The sequence below is a fragment of the Daucus carota genome, chromosome 1 (genome assembly GCF_001625215.2).
Source record: "Daucus carota subsp. sativus chromosome 1, DH1 v3.0, whole genome shotgun sequence".
NCBI lineage: Eukaryota > Viridiplantae > Streptophyta > Magnoliopsida > Apiales > Apiaceae > Daucus > Daucus carota.
In genome coordinates, this window is record NC_030381.2 from 17,585,866 (window position 1) to 17,599,277 (window position 13,412).

Consider the following 13,412-nt stretch of genomic DNA (forward strand, 5'->3'; position numbering starts at 1 on the left):
TGTTAATCGGTGAAAATGTAGATTATTTGGTCTTAATTTGCTATTTCTAGATCACTGAGATTTGACACTTTGTGTTTTAATTTCAGGTTGCTGAGAAGAAAGGTGCTTTCTTATCGGACATTAAGGTTTTATTATCAAAATGTCCCCGGTCATCTTGCATGTCCGATGGTTAGATGATAAGCTTTCTTGAATGAAAGGAACTCCTCAGTCAAGATCTTACCGAATCTGCTCGTTGAGATTTATTCTCATTTTTAAAAAAATGATTAAATTGTGAGTTTTAATTTGGAAGAATCGGTGGAAAGTGGTAATTACAGCTGTGATTCGGTGGTGTTATGCAAAAAGTAATGACATAAAAGTTAATCTCTATTGATTTATAGGGGTGCATTTAATTAGAATTTTAACGGATTTTTTTCATTCTTGAAATCCGAGGGTATTCGATTAGGATTGTTTAAAATCCATTAAAATCATGTGGTATTCAATTGGGATTTTAAATTATACTTCAAAATCTTGTGGTATTCAATTAGGATTTTAAATTATACTTTAAAATTCGAAAGTATTCAATTGAGATTGTTTAAAATCCATTAAAATCTGATGGTATTCAAATGCCGACGGATTTTTTGGATTTCATAAGATGATAGAATTTGTGAGATTCTTTAGTGTAATTTAAATTTTTTGAAATCTCATCAGACTTCATGAGATTTTGAAGCATTATGCTTAAATCCTAAAGAATCTATATCAACTTTACGACATTTTATCAAGAATCCGCACAAAAGCAAATTCACATACAATCCATTAAAATCCATAGACTAAATACAATCCATTAAAATCCCAATTGAATACACCCCCGTTAGCGTATAATCCCGGGAAGTTTATCATGCGAAATGTTATTTTCTCGTCTAATTATTTCCTTTTAATTGAGATTTCAGAGCCACAATTTATAAATTATTCAGATTCCGGTATATAAATTTTTAAAAAATATTTAAAAAATGTTCAAGGAAAAACATTCAAAATATCATTGTATAAATATATTTTTAAAATAATATTGCTCACGTGTCTTGTTTTTAGAATCACATTTTCATTACCTGTATGTCTACCTCCTTTAATTAATGAATAATATTATATCAGAATACATGAAAGCGTAAAGTTGTGTAATAATTTTTAAAATTATCATAATCATCATTAGGAATTTTGATTTCCAACTAGAATGTAAGACACGATATCTATTTAAATGTTATATTTTCACACTAATTTAGAATGCTTTGTTGAAATCAAGTTCAAGAAAATTGGTGAAAATATATTTCCATACTTCAAATAAGGGTTTTTAAAAAGTAAAAACAACAAGGTTTAATGCTCATAATACAAGTCGTTTAATTAAACTACATGTGAAATTGTACAAATCCTCCATGTCCATTACTAGCATAGGTGTGATATACTTCTAAAATTTTTCTCCAAAACAAGCTTTTAAGAAATTTGTTGAAACCGGACATATAGCTCTTCTACTGTCAATAGGGATGAAACACATAATAACAATGGGAAAAAACATACACATCAAATCCATACTTGATTCCATTTTCCTTGTAAAAAGCGAATATAAGAAATTGTTTAGCAATTAGTATGATCTTATCATAACCAGGTTATTAATACCATAATCTTTATATTAAGTCGCATGCTCATGGTGTTCATGAATCCATGATCATGCTAAGAACTTGATATAAAGATTTGTTAAATTAATCATTGTAAGAGAATCATATAAAAATGTGAAACAATAATGTGCCATCATGAAATTTTTTTACTAAAATCACACAAAACAATTTACAAACACCTCATTAAAATGCATAATATATGTACACATAACAGAATTGTAATCCAGAATTGGATATATGTAACATTGTTTCCTTTGTCGAGTATGTGATTGAAGGATAGCCTAGTACGTGATTTCTTTATATCTACATTATTATATTGTATTTATTGTTGAAACCACATCGATTTTAAGAATTTAGCAAGGCCAATTAATTTACACTATTAGAAGTCATGCCTATTACGAATACGTGAACCTTGATGATAAGTCAAAACATATATTGTAATTTTGCATAAGTCAAATGTACGTAGATGATTAACGGATAGGATATTATCCGTAGTATCCGTTAATCAGGTAACCATCAACGGATGAAGTTTTTATAACAAAATATGTACTTTACCGTATAGTTGATGATTAGATAAGTTGATCAACTAATATATTTGTTGATCTATCAACGGATGTGTAATTAGGATGACAAATTATAAATATTCCAAGTCATGTAGATTACCCAAGTGAAATGAAGATCACCTTCTAAATCTAAACTATCTACAAATAAATAATAAGGATTCATCAACTGCTATTCAAACCCATCAACGACTAGTGAAAATAAGCTATCAACCGATAAGATAGAAGCCATTAACGACTAGTCCAGAAAGCTATTAAAGGCTACCCGAATGACTTCTCAACGGATGTTAATTAACAATTCAATTATATAAGAAGATTGTAGAAGAGGAGTTGAATACAATCTTTAAAATCTCTTGCAAGTAATCATATGTATTCAATATAAAGCAAGTAAACACAAGTGAAAAATGAAATTCAAAATAAACAAAAGCTCTTTCAAAATTTCAAATGGGGATTTCTTCTCCACCTGAGTAATTTTCTATACCAAAGAACTCTTTTGTGTTTCTCAACCTGCTTACAAAGATTGAAGAGCTAAGTGTCACAAGATATTTCTTTTCTGCACTAGGTTGCTCTTATTATCTAATTCTAATATAACTTAAAATGACATATCAACACTTGGTTATATATCCCAAGTTTACAGCTTTTTCTAGTCTAAGAATACAATAAAATAACTATTCTAGAAATAGCTGTCATTCATACTCTTTTTCTTGGTTACACATTTATGGAAATATTTATCTTCTTGATAAAGTAGCTTTGTTGAATATTTTCATGTTATGTAGCTTGAAGTGGTAGGCTTCGAGTTCATCAACATAAGACTAAGACTGTTTATAGCATAACTTCAAAAACAGTTTGTACTTTTTCTGTTCAACCCATGTGACTATTTTCCTTTCTTTGTGATGTAACTGTCAATTGATAACCTCCAAATTTAGCAATTAATGAGTCAATAAATAGCCATTGATAGCTTTATGGACTATTCATTGATGGCTTTTTGATATATCAGTTGATAGTTCATTCTTCACTAGTTGTTGATGGATTGAGTAACAGTTGATGAATCTTTTTTTGCTCATCCGTTGATAGATTGATTTAGCCGTTGATCTTCATTTCACTTGTGCAGTTTACATGATTTAGAATATTTTTAATTCGACATCCTAACTACACATCTGTTTATAGACCAAAAATCTAATTAGTTGATCAACATATTCTATCATTTATAGACCAAAAATCTTATTAGTTGATCAACATATTCTATGAATTGTTAATATTATGAAGTACCTATTTTGTTACAACACCTCAACCATTGATGGATTATCTGATCAACAGATGATACATATAGTATGTTATATTTGATCAGCTACATTTTTAACACAAGTAAAAATACACTAATGCCTGTTTAGAAACAAGAATTTCAGAAATTCTGGATTTGATCAAATAACTTGTTTGGGAATTTGGATTTGGATTTCATTTGAAATCCAGACATTCAAATACTAGTATAAATCTGAGAATTTGAAATGACAACTCAAATTCTGTCATTTGAAATCCATCATTTCAAATGAAATGAAGGTTTCCAAACGGCCTCTAAGTGTTTTGACTTACCATCAATATTGACATATTCCTAATAATATCCCTTTATTTATATCTAATAGAATTTCTGATATAAATTTGGGTCCTTGATGACAACAAAACACTTACACACAATTACAACATGAGACATCATAATTTACTTGCATAAAATTGAAATATTAACATAGAGTTGATAACTGAAGATTGAAAGATGAGTTTAGAAAAATACAGAGAAGTTAAGTTGCTCTTCTAGCCTGAGGAGATCAATTTATTTTTCTTTTGCTTTCCATATCTTCACTTCTCTGACTTCTTATTTACCTCACTTATCTATCCAACTTGATGTTAATGAACCTATGTGGACTTCTAACGAATGCATCTTCTTCCACATTTGTTGGATCTAGTTTGGACTGCATGAACTTGAGTGGGTCTATATTAGCTTTAGAAGCATGATCCTCCATTCTGAAAAATCTTCCCACACCTTTGAAATCCATGAACTCCAACAACTGGTATGGTTGAAGATGCACACTTCTGCTAGTATTTGGAAAGCTGAGTCTTTTAGGTAAGCCTTTTGTAAAATTTCAACTTTTTTATGTTGCAGATTTTTGTTTTGTCTATACTTTTTTGTGTAAACAGATCTAAAAAATTGTAGTCTTGATCAAACACTCAATGTAGTGGCCATTGCTTTCTATATCCTCCTTCGTAATAGAATTCCAACCTCTCAGACAATCTTCCCTTAGGTGCCAGCCTTCTAACCATGTCAAGTTCACTTATATACAAGTCTATCTTTGGCTGATCTAGATAAGTGAACTGCATAAGCATAGTCAGAGTTAGGCTTCTTTACTATGTCTGGAACTCTAGGGATTTCTATGGGCTTTGATGGAGTTTGCACTTGAGTAGGACCCTCCAAATCAAATCTTCTACAATTACCACGACTTTTATTCTTATGGATGTAACCTCCTTAGATTTAATGGTTTCACCTTTAGTCTCCTTCTTCTAAGACTCTTTCCTTATTTCTTCTTTTGACATAAAGAATTTTGAAAAATGAGTTTTGAGATGTCAAATTTAATAGGCTCTTCTTTTGGCATTTTGGGGAGCACATCTTCAAAAATGATATTTTGTAGAGTTGACTCATTTGCAGGCAGCTCTTGCTTGTTGGACTCTTCCTCTTCATCCAATCTCTCTTTTCTTTCATCTTTTGTTTTTTTCTTTTTCTTGGAAGCCTTTTTCTTCTTCAAATTTTTATTGACATCCAGTAAAAGCTGTTCTTGAACCTCTATAGGATTCACATTCTCTACACCACCACCAATCTCATCCTGCAATTCATCCTCCAATTCAAATGCTAGCCTTGCTACTATTTTATCATCTGCACTAGGCCCTCTAGTCCTGACTTCTTCTTCTTTGACTTTAGAGTATAGAGGGTAACCAGAAAGCACACAAAGGACAACTCCATTCCTCTCTATGAATGGATTTTATCTTCTTCTAATTTTGTCATCAACAAATGTTCCAAAAGTAACATTGATGTCTTCCTTTTTCCTCCCAAATTTGCCCTTGTCTATTTTAGAAGTTGAAGCCACCACACTCACAACAGGCATCCTTATTGCTCCTATACCTGTATTTCTCTCAATATCTCTCTGTTCTTGCATTAGGATCTCACCCTGACTCACTACACACTCATTTTCACCTACTAAGGTGATACTCACAATCTCTCCTTTTGTCTGGGTGGAAAAAATACGCAGCCTCTCACTTTCTATCTCCCTTTTACCTACATTAAAGGCAACCTTTTCTCAACCTCACTTGCACTCAATCCTAAAAGGGCAAAAGCTATTATAATCTCACCGATAACGGCTGATGTGACTGTTAGATGTTCAAGCTGAACATCAACTACTATGAAAAAATCATTCATCAATGGCTGTGAGATAGTCATGCAGGGTTCACTTGTAGCTATTAATAGTTAATTTTTGTTAAGCTTGTCTGTTGATGGTTCTGCACATGTCAACTAATGAGAGATATCGGTTGATGGATTAGAAGGAATAACCGTTGACATTGTAATTGACTTCACATTAGAGTATTGGGAGATTGATTTTAAAGATGTAATCACAGGCTCTACCACTGCATCAGAAATGAATATTTGGTGACCCACCAAAGCTTGAGAAAGTTGATCACCAATTATAGAAATTGGCTCCTCCATAAGATGAAGAGATAGAGAATTTGGTTGGGGTTTTTGTAAACTAAATCAACATCCCCTATTTGGATGTCTGGGCTAGGAAAGATGTTTCTGAAGACTTGAAGGGGGCTGATATTCCACATTTACAGGAGCCACATGAATCCGAATTTAAGATGACACTAACACACAATCTGTGATCTTCGTCTGTGTAGTAGTGTGTGACTGGTGTCCCTTTCTTGGCTCTCCTTTTATAGACTTGGGGTTGTGTTTGGCTAGTAGTGTCCCTTACCCACTTGTGTTGTTATCAAGATTGGGAGCTCTTTTCAATAGCAACATATTTTTCACAAGATGTTGTTAGGGATGTGCTAATTTTAATATTATTCACCCACATCTTTTCGAGAAGATGTGTAAGTGGTGGGGGGCTCGCTTGGGCCCCCCACCACTTACACCCTTCCCTTAGGTTATGTATGTTTTACCCAGGGTCGGTGATCAACCGGTGCAGTCAGCCCAACTGCACTGGGCCTAAAATTTTTTGGGGCCCCCAATTAATCCAAAAGGCCTAGTTATATATATATGCATCAGATAAAACATAAATTAGTTTAGGAGAAAAGAAAACACAGTACACATGCACAAAATAGAGACACGGAATAGACGCAAACTTCTTCTCCCTCATGAGTCGTGAACATGGCTGGAGCTTTAATCATTCTCCTCCTACTTCAATTCACAAGGAACGGTAAAAAATTCTCTCCTATATATACAATTTATAACCCATATTATTTTCATTATTTACATCTCATCGTAATCTCACTTTTATATTTCTCTTCTTCTCAATTGCTTACAGTGAAAATCTCTACAAGAGTCAATTAACAAATAAAGGTTTTTCGGATTGGGGTCATGTTGGCATGAGACTTAAAGAACACGAAATAAGCATAGATCATGTAAAAAATATGGTCACTTGGTATGACTTGCGTCTAAGATTTCAAAAAAATCAAACTATTGATAAGACGGCCCAGAGATTAATTGAGAAAGAAAAAAAAACATTGGAAGAAAGTGTTGGAAAGAATGTTATTTAGATAATACAAACAATAAGTTAGATTGTAGAAGGGGGGGGGGGTTGAATACAATCTACAAAAATTTCAACAACTTTTGCACAACAGATTATATTCAAACTACAAAAGAACATAAAAGCTAAAACAGAAATTTAAAGAACAAGGGTCTTAAAAATTTCAGGTGGATTGTTTGATCCACTTGAGAGATTTTTATATTAAGAACCTTCCAAGTAAAAATACTTGGCTGCTTACAAAAGAATGAAGAGCAGAAGCTTACAATTTCTTGCTAACTTTCTCTACTGCTTTGCTCTTCGGTTCTTGGTGTTTGGATACTTTGAAATGTAAATTACAAAGTGAATATATACTACTACAAACAAAACTAGTCTGTAAAAGTATTTTCCTACTCACTTTCTAGCTAGTACAAATATAGAATTTCTTGGACTTGATACTGCATTTGGCAGCTTGAAATTCTTGTTGCTTTGCCAGAAATGGTAGGCTTCGAGGTTCTCAATATTTGACTAAATTGCTTTTGGTTTAGCTTCCAAAGCTGGTGCAGCATCTGTCACATCAACCCATGTGCTCTTTGTCTTTTACCTGACTTGTAGCTGTCAATTGCTGATAGTCAATTGCTAATATTATTGATTGATAATATTCAAAAATAGCAGTTGATAGTCTTCATTGAATTATGGAATAATGGAGTTGATGTAGCGATTGATAGTTTCCTCCAAATTAGCCATTGATACTTCATAATTAGCGATCGATCTTCACTTCACTTGGATAGATTACATGACTTCTCATATTTACAATTATGTCACCCTATCTAAACATCCATTGATTGATCAACTGCTAATCTAAAAGTACACATTATTATTACATCAACTGCTAAGATACTCCATCTTTGTTACAGTACCTCATCATCCGATGATGGGTTAATGTGATCAATTGATACTGCCTTAGCATGCCATCAATTGATCAGCTACATGCAATTTTTTTCTAAGTAAGAATAAAATACTTTGTATCATCAAGCATCACATATTCCTAACAATCTCCCCCTATTTATATCTGTAAGAATTTCAGATATAAATTTGAGGTGCTTGATGATTACAAAACACACAATAAAGAAAACATATATCTTTGCATTAAGAAAAGAATTTTAATTGCTGAAAGATAAGAGTTTTACAATGATTGGATTTTGCTCCTCTAGTCTGAGCAGATGTTCATGGTTTCTTTTTCTTTTGTCTGACCAGTTTCTTGTTTATCTCCCTCTCTAGATCTTGAATGAACTTGGCCTCTTCTGTGATCTTAGAATTGAGCTTGTTCTGCATTGCCCTCAAGATGTCTACATCAGCATTTCTAGCATGATCCTTTAATCTGAAAAATCTCTTAATGCCTTGATCATCTCTGAAAGTCATCAGTCTTGAGGGATGATTGTGAATGCAACTACCAGTGTCAAGAAGAGACAACCTTAAAGGGAGATCAGAGGGTTCATTCCATTTCTTCCTTATATCTTCAATTCTTTTAAGAATTTCACTCCTGATTCCTTGTGAATATGAGGTTCTGTTGTCCAGCTCCAAGTACACTGTCCTCAAATCATTGTAGTCTTGATCCAAGATCCTTTCTAGTGGCCATGCAATTCTTGCTTGAGATGAGTAGTGGAATTCCAACCTTTCTGGAAGTTTCTTAGTCCTTGTCAAGGCCTTTACACTTAGTAATTCATTCAGATACAGCTCAATTGGAGGCTGTTCACTGATATGAAATGCATAAGCATAAGTAGATTTAGGGACCTTGACAATCTCTAGCACAGGAGGATTCACTACTTCTCTTGAGGGAGACTTGACCTGAACAGGTCTAACTGGATCATGCTGATGTGCTAGAAATATTACCTTTAAATCGCAAGCGCACGATCTTCGTTTTAATATTTATGATTCGTCCACAGAGATTAAAATTATTTTTCGCTAACCTTTTATTTTTAAGTCTAGGCGAATTAGAACATTAATTAGTGAGGAGTGTATATTTTTAAAACTAATTGTGATTACTATAAATTATGATTTAGAACAAATAATCTAATTTACCCTAATTAACCAAAAGTAATTACCAAATTGATTATAAAATTAAACTTAATTAAAAGATCAAAGTGGTCGGCTAAAACAAGATTTTAAAACAGAAAATTAATCACAGAAGGCAACCAAATTTGTTACAAACGAATACAACCACATGCGAACTAAACATCCTAATCCAAAACTACAACCATGACTCTGAAATGAAGCAGTTTAAAACAAAACAGCGGGGCCTCTAGCACAGTCGCACTACACTGCAGATAACCGAAACTCTAGGACCAAAACAAACTGGCTAGGATTTCGCGACCCAGGGAAGACTCCGCAAACAACTTCAAACAAAACCCAGCAGAAGACAACTCGACAAACCGCAGCAAATTACTCAAACTAGCAGTAAACTCAAAACCAGAACTCAAGCAGAAACTACAGGAACAATTCGACGGAATACCAGGCAAACAACTCGCAACTATACAGGCTTGCAGTAAAACTCGGTGGCGACTCGGCAGTGAAAATAGACTTAAATGAACGCTAAAACTCAGCCAAGGACTCGATTAAAACTCAGCTGCAGACTCGGTTTAAATAACCCGACTCAAAAAATGACTCGACATAACACACTCGAAAACACTCGAAAAAGACAGCATCAACCCAGCCACTTAACTCGGTGCTTGACTCAGGAAAAAGAAGCAAAAACGCAGCAAACAAAATAGAACACTGGTCTCTTGAATAAAAACATACAACTAAACTCAGTAACCACAAACAATCGACTCGACAGTACAAAACAAACCCAGACTCGGTCTGAGGCTGCGACTCGGTCAGAACTACACAAACTCAGAATACTCGACTCAGTGCAGAAAACAGGGGACTCGGGACAGGGGTTTTCGACTCAGTACTACTACTCAGCGAGCTCGGACAAAACTCGGATAAGGGAAAGAAAACGCATCAACTCAACAAAATACGAACACATAACTCGGCGAAATGAAGAAAACAGAGCTTTGGGGTTTTGTGTTTAAACTAAATACCAAGGAGATGTGTTTGTATAAAGGAAGACAGGGGAACAGTGGTTTTGTGATTATTTTAAGAAAACGAGAAACAAGTCCTGTGCATTTGTTTTAACAAAAACTAAGATAAGCATAGTATTGATAAGAAAGACAAAGAGCTGCTAATAAACAAAACAAGTGCCGAATTAACAAGGTTGAAATCTGGAAATATAAAGCTTAAGCCCCTACACAAATCATCTTTTGTGCTAGAGCTTAAATTTCTACTAAAAATTAAATCTAAAAAGTAAGAGATCTACACTAATCACAAGCTTAATGATTCTTCATTTCCCAAAAGCTTAAAAGCATGTGGTGGTACTTAGAAAAAATCATTCAACTTGAAGAACATAAATTAAAAAGACAATACAAGATTAAACTAAAAGAGATTTGCATAGAAATTAAAAAGTGTATACAAGCTTGGAAAGGAACTTGGGGCTAGCAAAATATAAATCTATCTAAGATACTAACTATAGAAATGACTAGGTAGAAAATGTGGGTAGGTGGCTAGGTTACTAGGTTGGTAGGTTGGTGATTACAAGTAAAAGAAGAGGGGTATTTATAACTAAAGAATTAGGGTTTAGGGGTAGGGTGGCTCCATCTTGACCATCCATGTGCCTTGTGTGTTGGGAAGATTGTGGCCCTCCATGTGTCCCTTAGTTGCCAACTCTTTTTTTTTTTCTTTTTCTTTTCCCTTTTCTTCTTTTTCTTGCATTTTCTCTTCCTTCTTTATTTATCTACAATTTCCTGAAATAAAATAAATAAGCGATTAATACTACGAAAATAAACAAAAAATAGGCACTTAAATATGCAAAAATATGGACTAATCAAACTTCCCCATACCTATCTTTTGCTCGTCCTCGAGTAAAAATCAAAAGAAAAGAAATAAACTAAGAAAACTAAATGCGATTCATAGGCTCCTTTTCGTAGGCGTGACGGGTGATTTTAGGTTCACCAACCCGTTAAACTCGTAGACGATCTCTACAAGAGGAGTTTTGTCTCCTAAGGGTTTACAGAAGATATACCCATAAAATCTTTGAGACATTCTAGCAAGTGTCTACTCGACTCTACTCTAATTTCGTTGGTGTTAACAAAAAGCGTTTTTAAGGAAAATACGACTTAAAGACTCTTTTACTAATAATTAAGATACAGTTGTCTCTAATCTACTTGACTCGACACAAAAATTTACTAGAAATCCAAGGAGTGTAATGAATTTAAGGCCTTTGATGGATCCTAATTGTCTAAGAACATTTTCTCTTTTTCAACCAATTTTGAACTGACCCAATCTCTATCGAAACAAATATCTAGCCAAACTTCACAAACTCTTATTCTTCTTCTTTTTTTTTCCTTTTTTTCCTTTTTTTTCTTTTTTTTGCATTGACTTTATTTTGTCCGTTTTCTTAGGCAAACAATGTTACCCATGTAGCGAGCTTTAGGTCAGTGACTCCCAAACCAAACGGTCTTAGGGCACTAGGTTTTAAAATCCCCCTACGGACTTAATTGCTCGAGTAACAAAGGCCACAAAACGAGACTAGTCAATCTACTTTTGCCCATTTATCTAAAGATTTTATCTATAAAGAACAATGGGTATTGAAGTAGTTATTCCTTTTTTTTTTCTTTTTCTTTTTTATTCGCAAAGGTTCGATTCGACATTGTTTCAACATGTGGGTTCTCTCTCAGGTATCGAATAATATCACTAGACAATCTCTTCATCAAAGGTCTCGTGCAAAGTGTGTGCCAACTTGGAATTTAGAGTACAAATCGGTCGATACAAGTTTCAAAAAGACAACCTTACTCAACTACGTTCAAATTATCTAAAAGACACTACATATATATATTTTTCGAAAACATGCTAACACCAACTACTCCTAAAGTTCGAGTGAGGGAAAGACAACTTAGCTAAAAGAATCTCTATTTTTGGATTTTTCTAATTTTTCAATTTTTAGGAATTTTCATTTTATTAGCATTACACTAAAGCCCTCCCCATACCTAAATCATGCATTGTCCTCAATGTATGCAAAAGAGAGAATTGAAATGAGAGAGTGAAGAGGAAAAATACCTGAATAGGAGATGAAGGGATTTTTATTAACTACTGAAGCAACTTACATGATCAAGGGTCGATGAGGTTGATGACCTCTTCCTCCGAATCAACAGGCAATTCTAAAAATGGTTTAAGACGTTGACCATTAACTTTAAAAACATTACCATTTTTAGGATCCTGAATTTCAACAGCACCGTGAGGAAACACAACTTGAACAATGTAAGGACCGTCCCATCTAGAACGCAACTTACCGGGAAACAAATGAAGCCTAGAATTGTAGAGAAGAACTTTCTGGCCGGGAGAAAAGGATTTTCTCAAAATGGTCTTATCATGGAATGCCTTAGTTCTCTCTTTGTAAATTTTAGCATTTTCGTAGGCATCATTTCTAAGTTCGTCCAACTCGGTCAATTGCAACTTCCGATGACTACCGGCGGTGGGTAAGTCGAAGTTCAATTCTCTAATGGCCCACATGGCCCTATGCTCTAACTCAACCGGCAAATGGCAAGCTTTACCATACACGAGTCTATAAGGAGACATTCCTAAGACGGTCTTAAAGGCGGTCCGATAGGCCCATAAGGCATCTATCAACTTGGTGGACCAATCTTTCCTATTTGAGTTGACCGTCTTCTCTAAGATTTGCTTAATTTGCCGGTTTGACACCTCTACTTGGCCACTAGTTTGAGGATGATAAGGGGTAGCCAACTTATGAGTGATGGAGTACTTCTTAAGAAGTGACTCGAATTGACGGTTCTTAAAATGCGTCCCTTGGTCACTAATGATAGCCCTAGGAGTTCCAAATCGAGAAAAGATATTCTCTTTAAGGAATCGAAGGACAACTTTGTTGTCATTGGACCGGGTCGGGATGGCTTCTACCCACTTGGAAACGTAATCAACCGCGAGAAGGATGTAAAGGTGGCCAAACGAACTAGGAAATGGGCCCATGAAATCTATGCCCCACACATCAAAGAGCTCTATAACAAGGATTGGGCTCATAGGCATCATGTTCCTCCTAGTGATTCTTCCTAGATGTTGACACCTACTACATGCGGAACAATACTCGGCGGCATCCTTAAACAAACTAGGCCAATAAAAACCGCATTGGAGGATTTTAGCGGCGGTCTTCTTCGCACTAAAATGACCTCCACATGCTCGATCATGACAAAACGAGAGGATGCTATGAAACTCACTATTTGGGACACACCTCCTAATGATTTGATCGGGACAATGTTTAAAGAGATACGGGTCGTCCCAAAAGAAATGTTTTACTTGAGAAAAGAACTTGGCTTTATCATTCTTGGACCATGTCGAGGGAA

At 34.5% G+C, this 13,412-nt stretch overlaps 1 pseudogene; it reads left to right on the forward strand.

The window, feature by feature from the left end:
* The first annotated feature begins 6,595 nt into the window (after window positions 1-6,595).
* Window positions 6,596-13,412, forward strand: part of LOC108218403 (uncharacterized) — a 34,264-nt pseudogene continuing 27,447 nt past the window's right edge.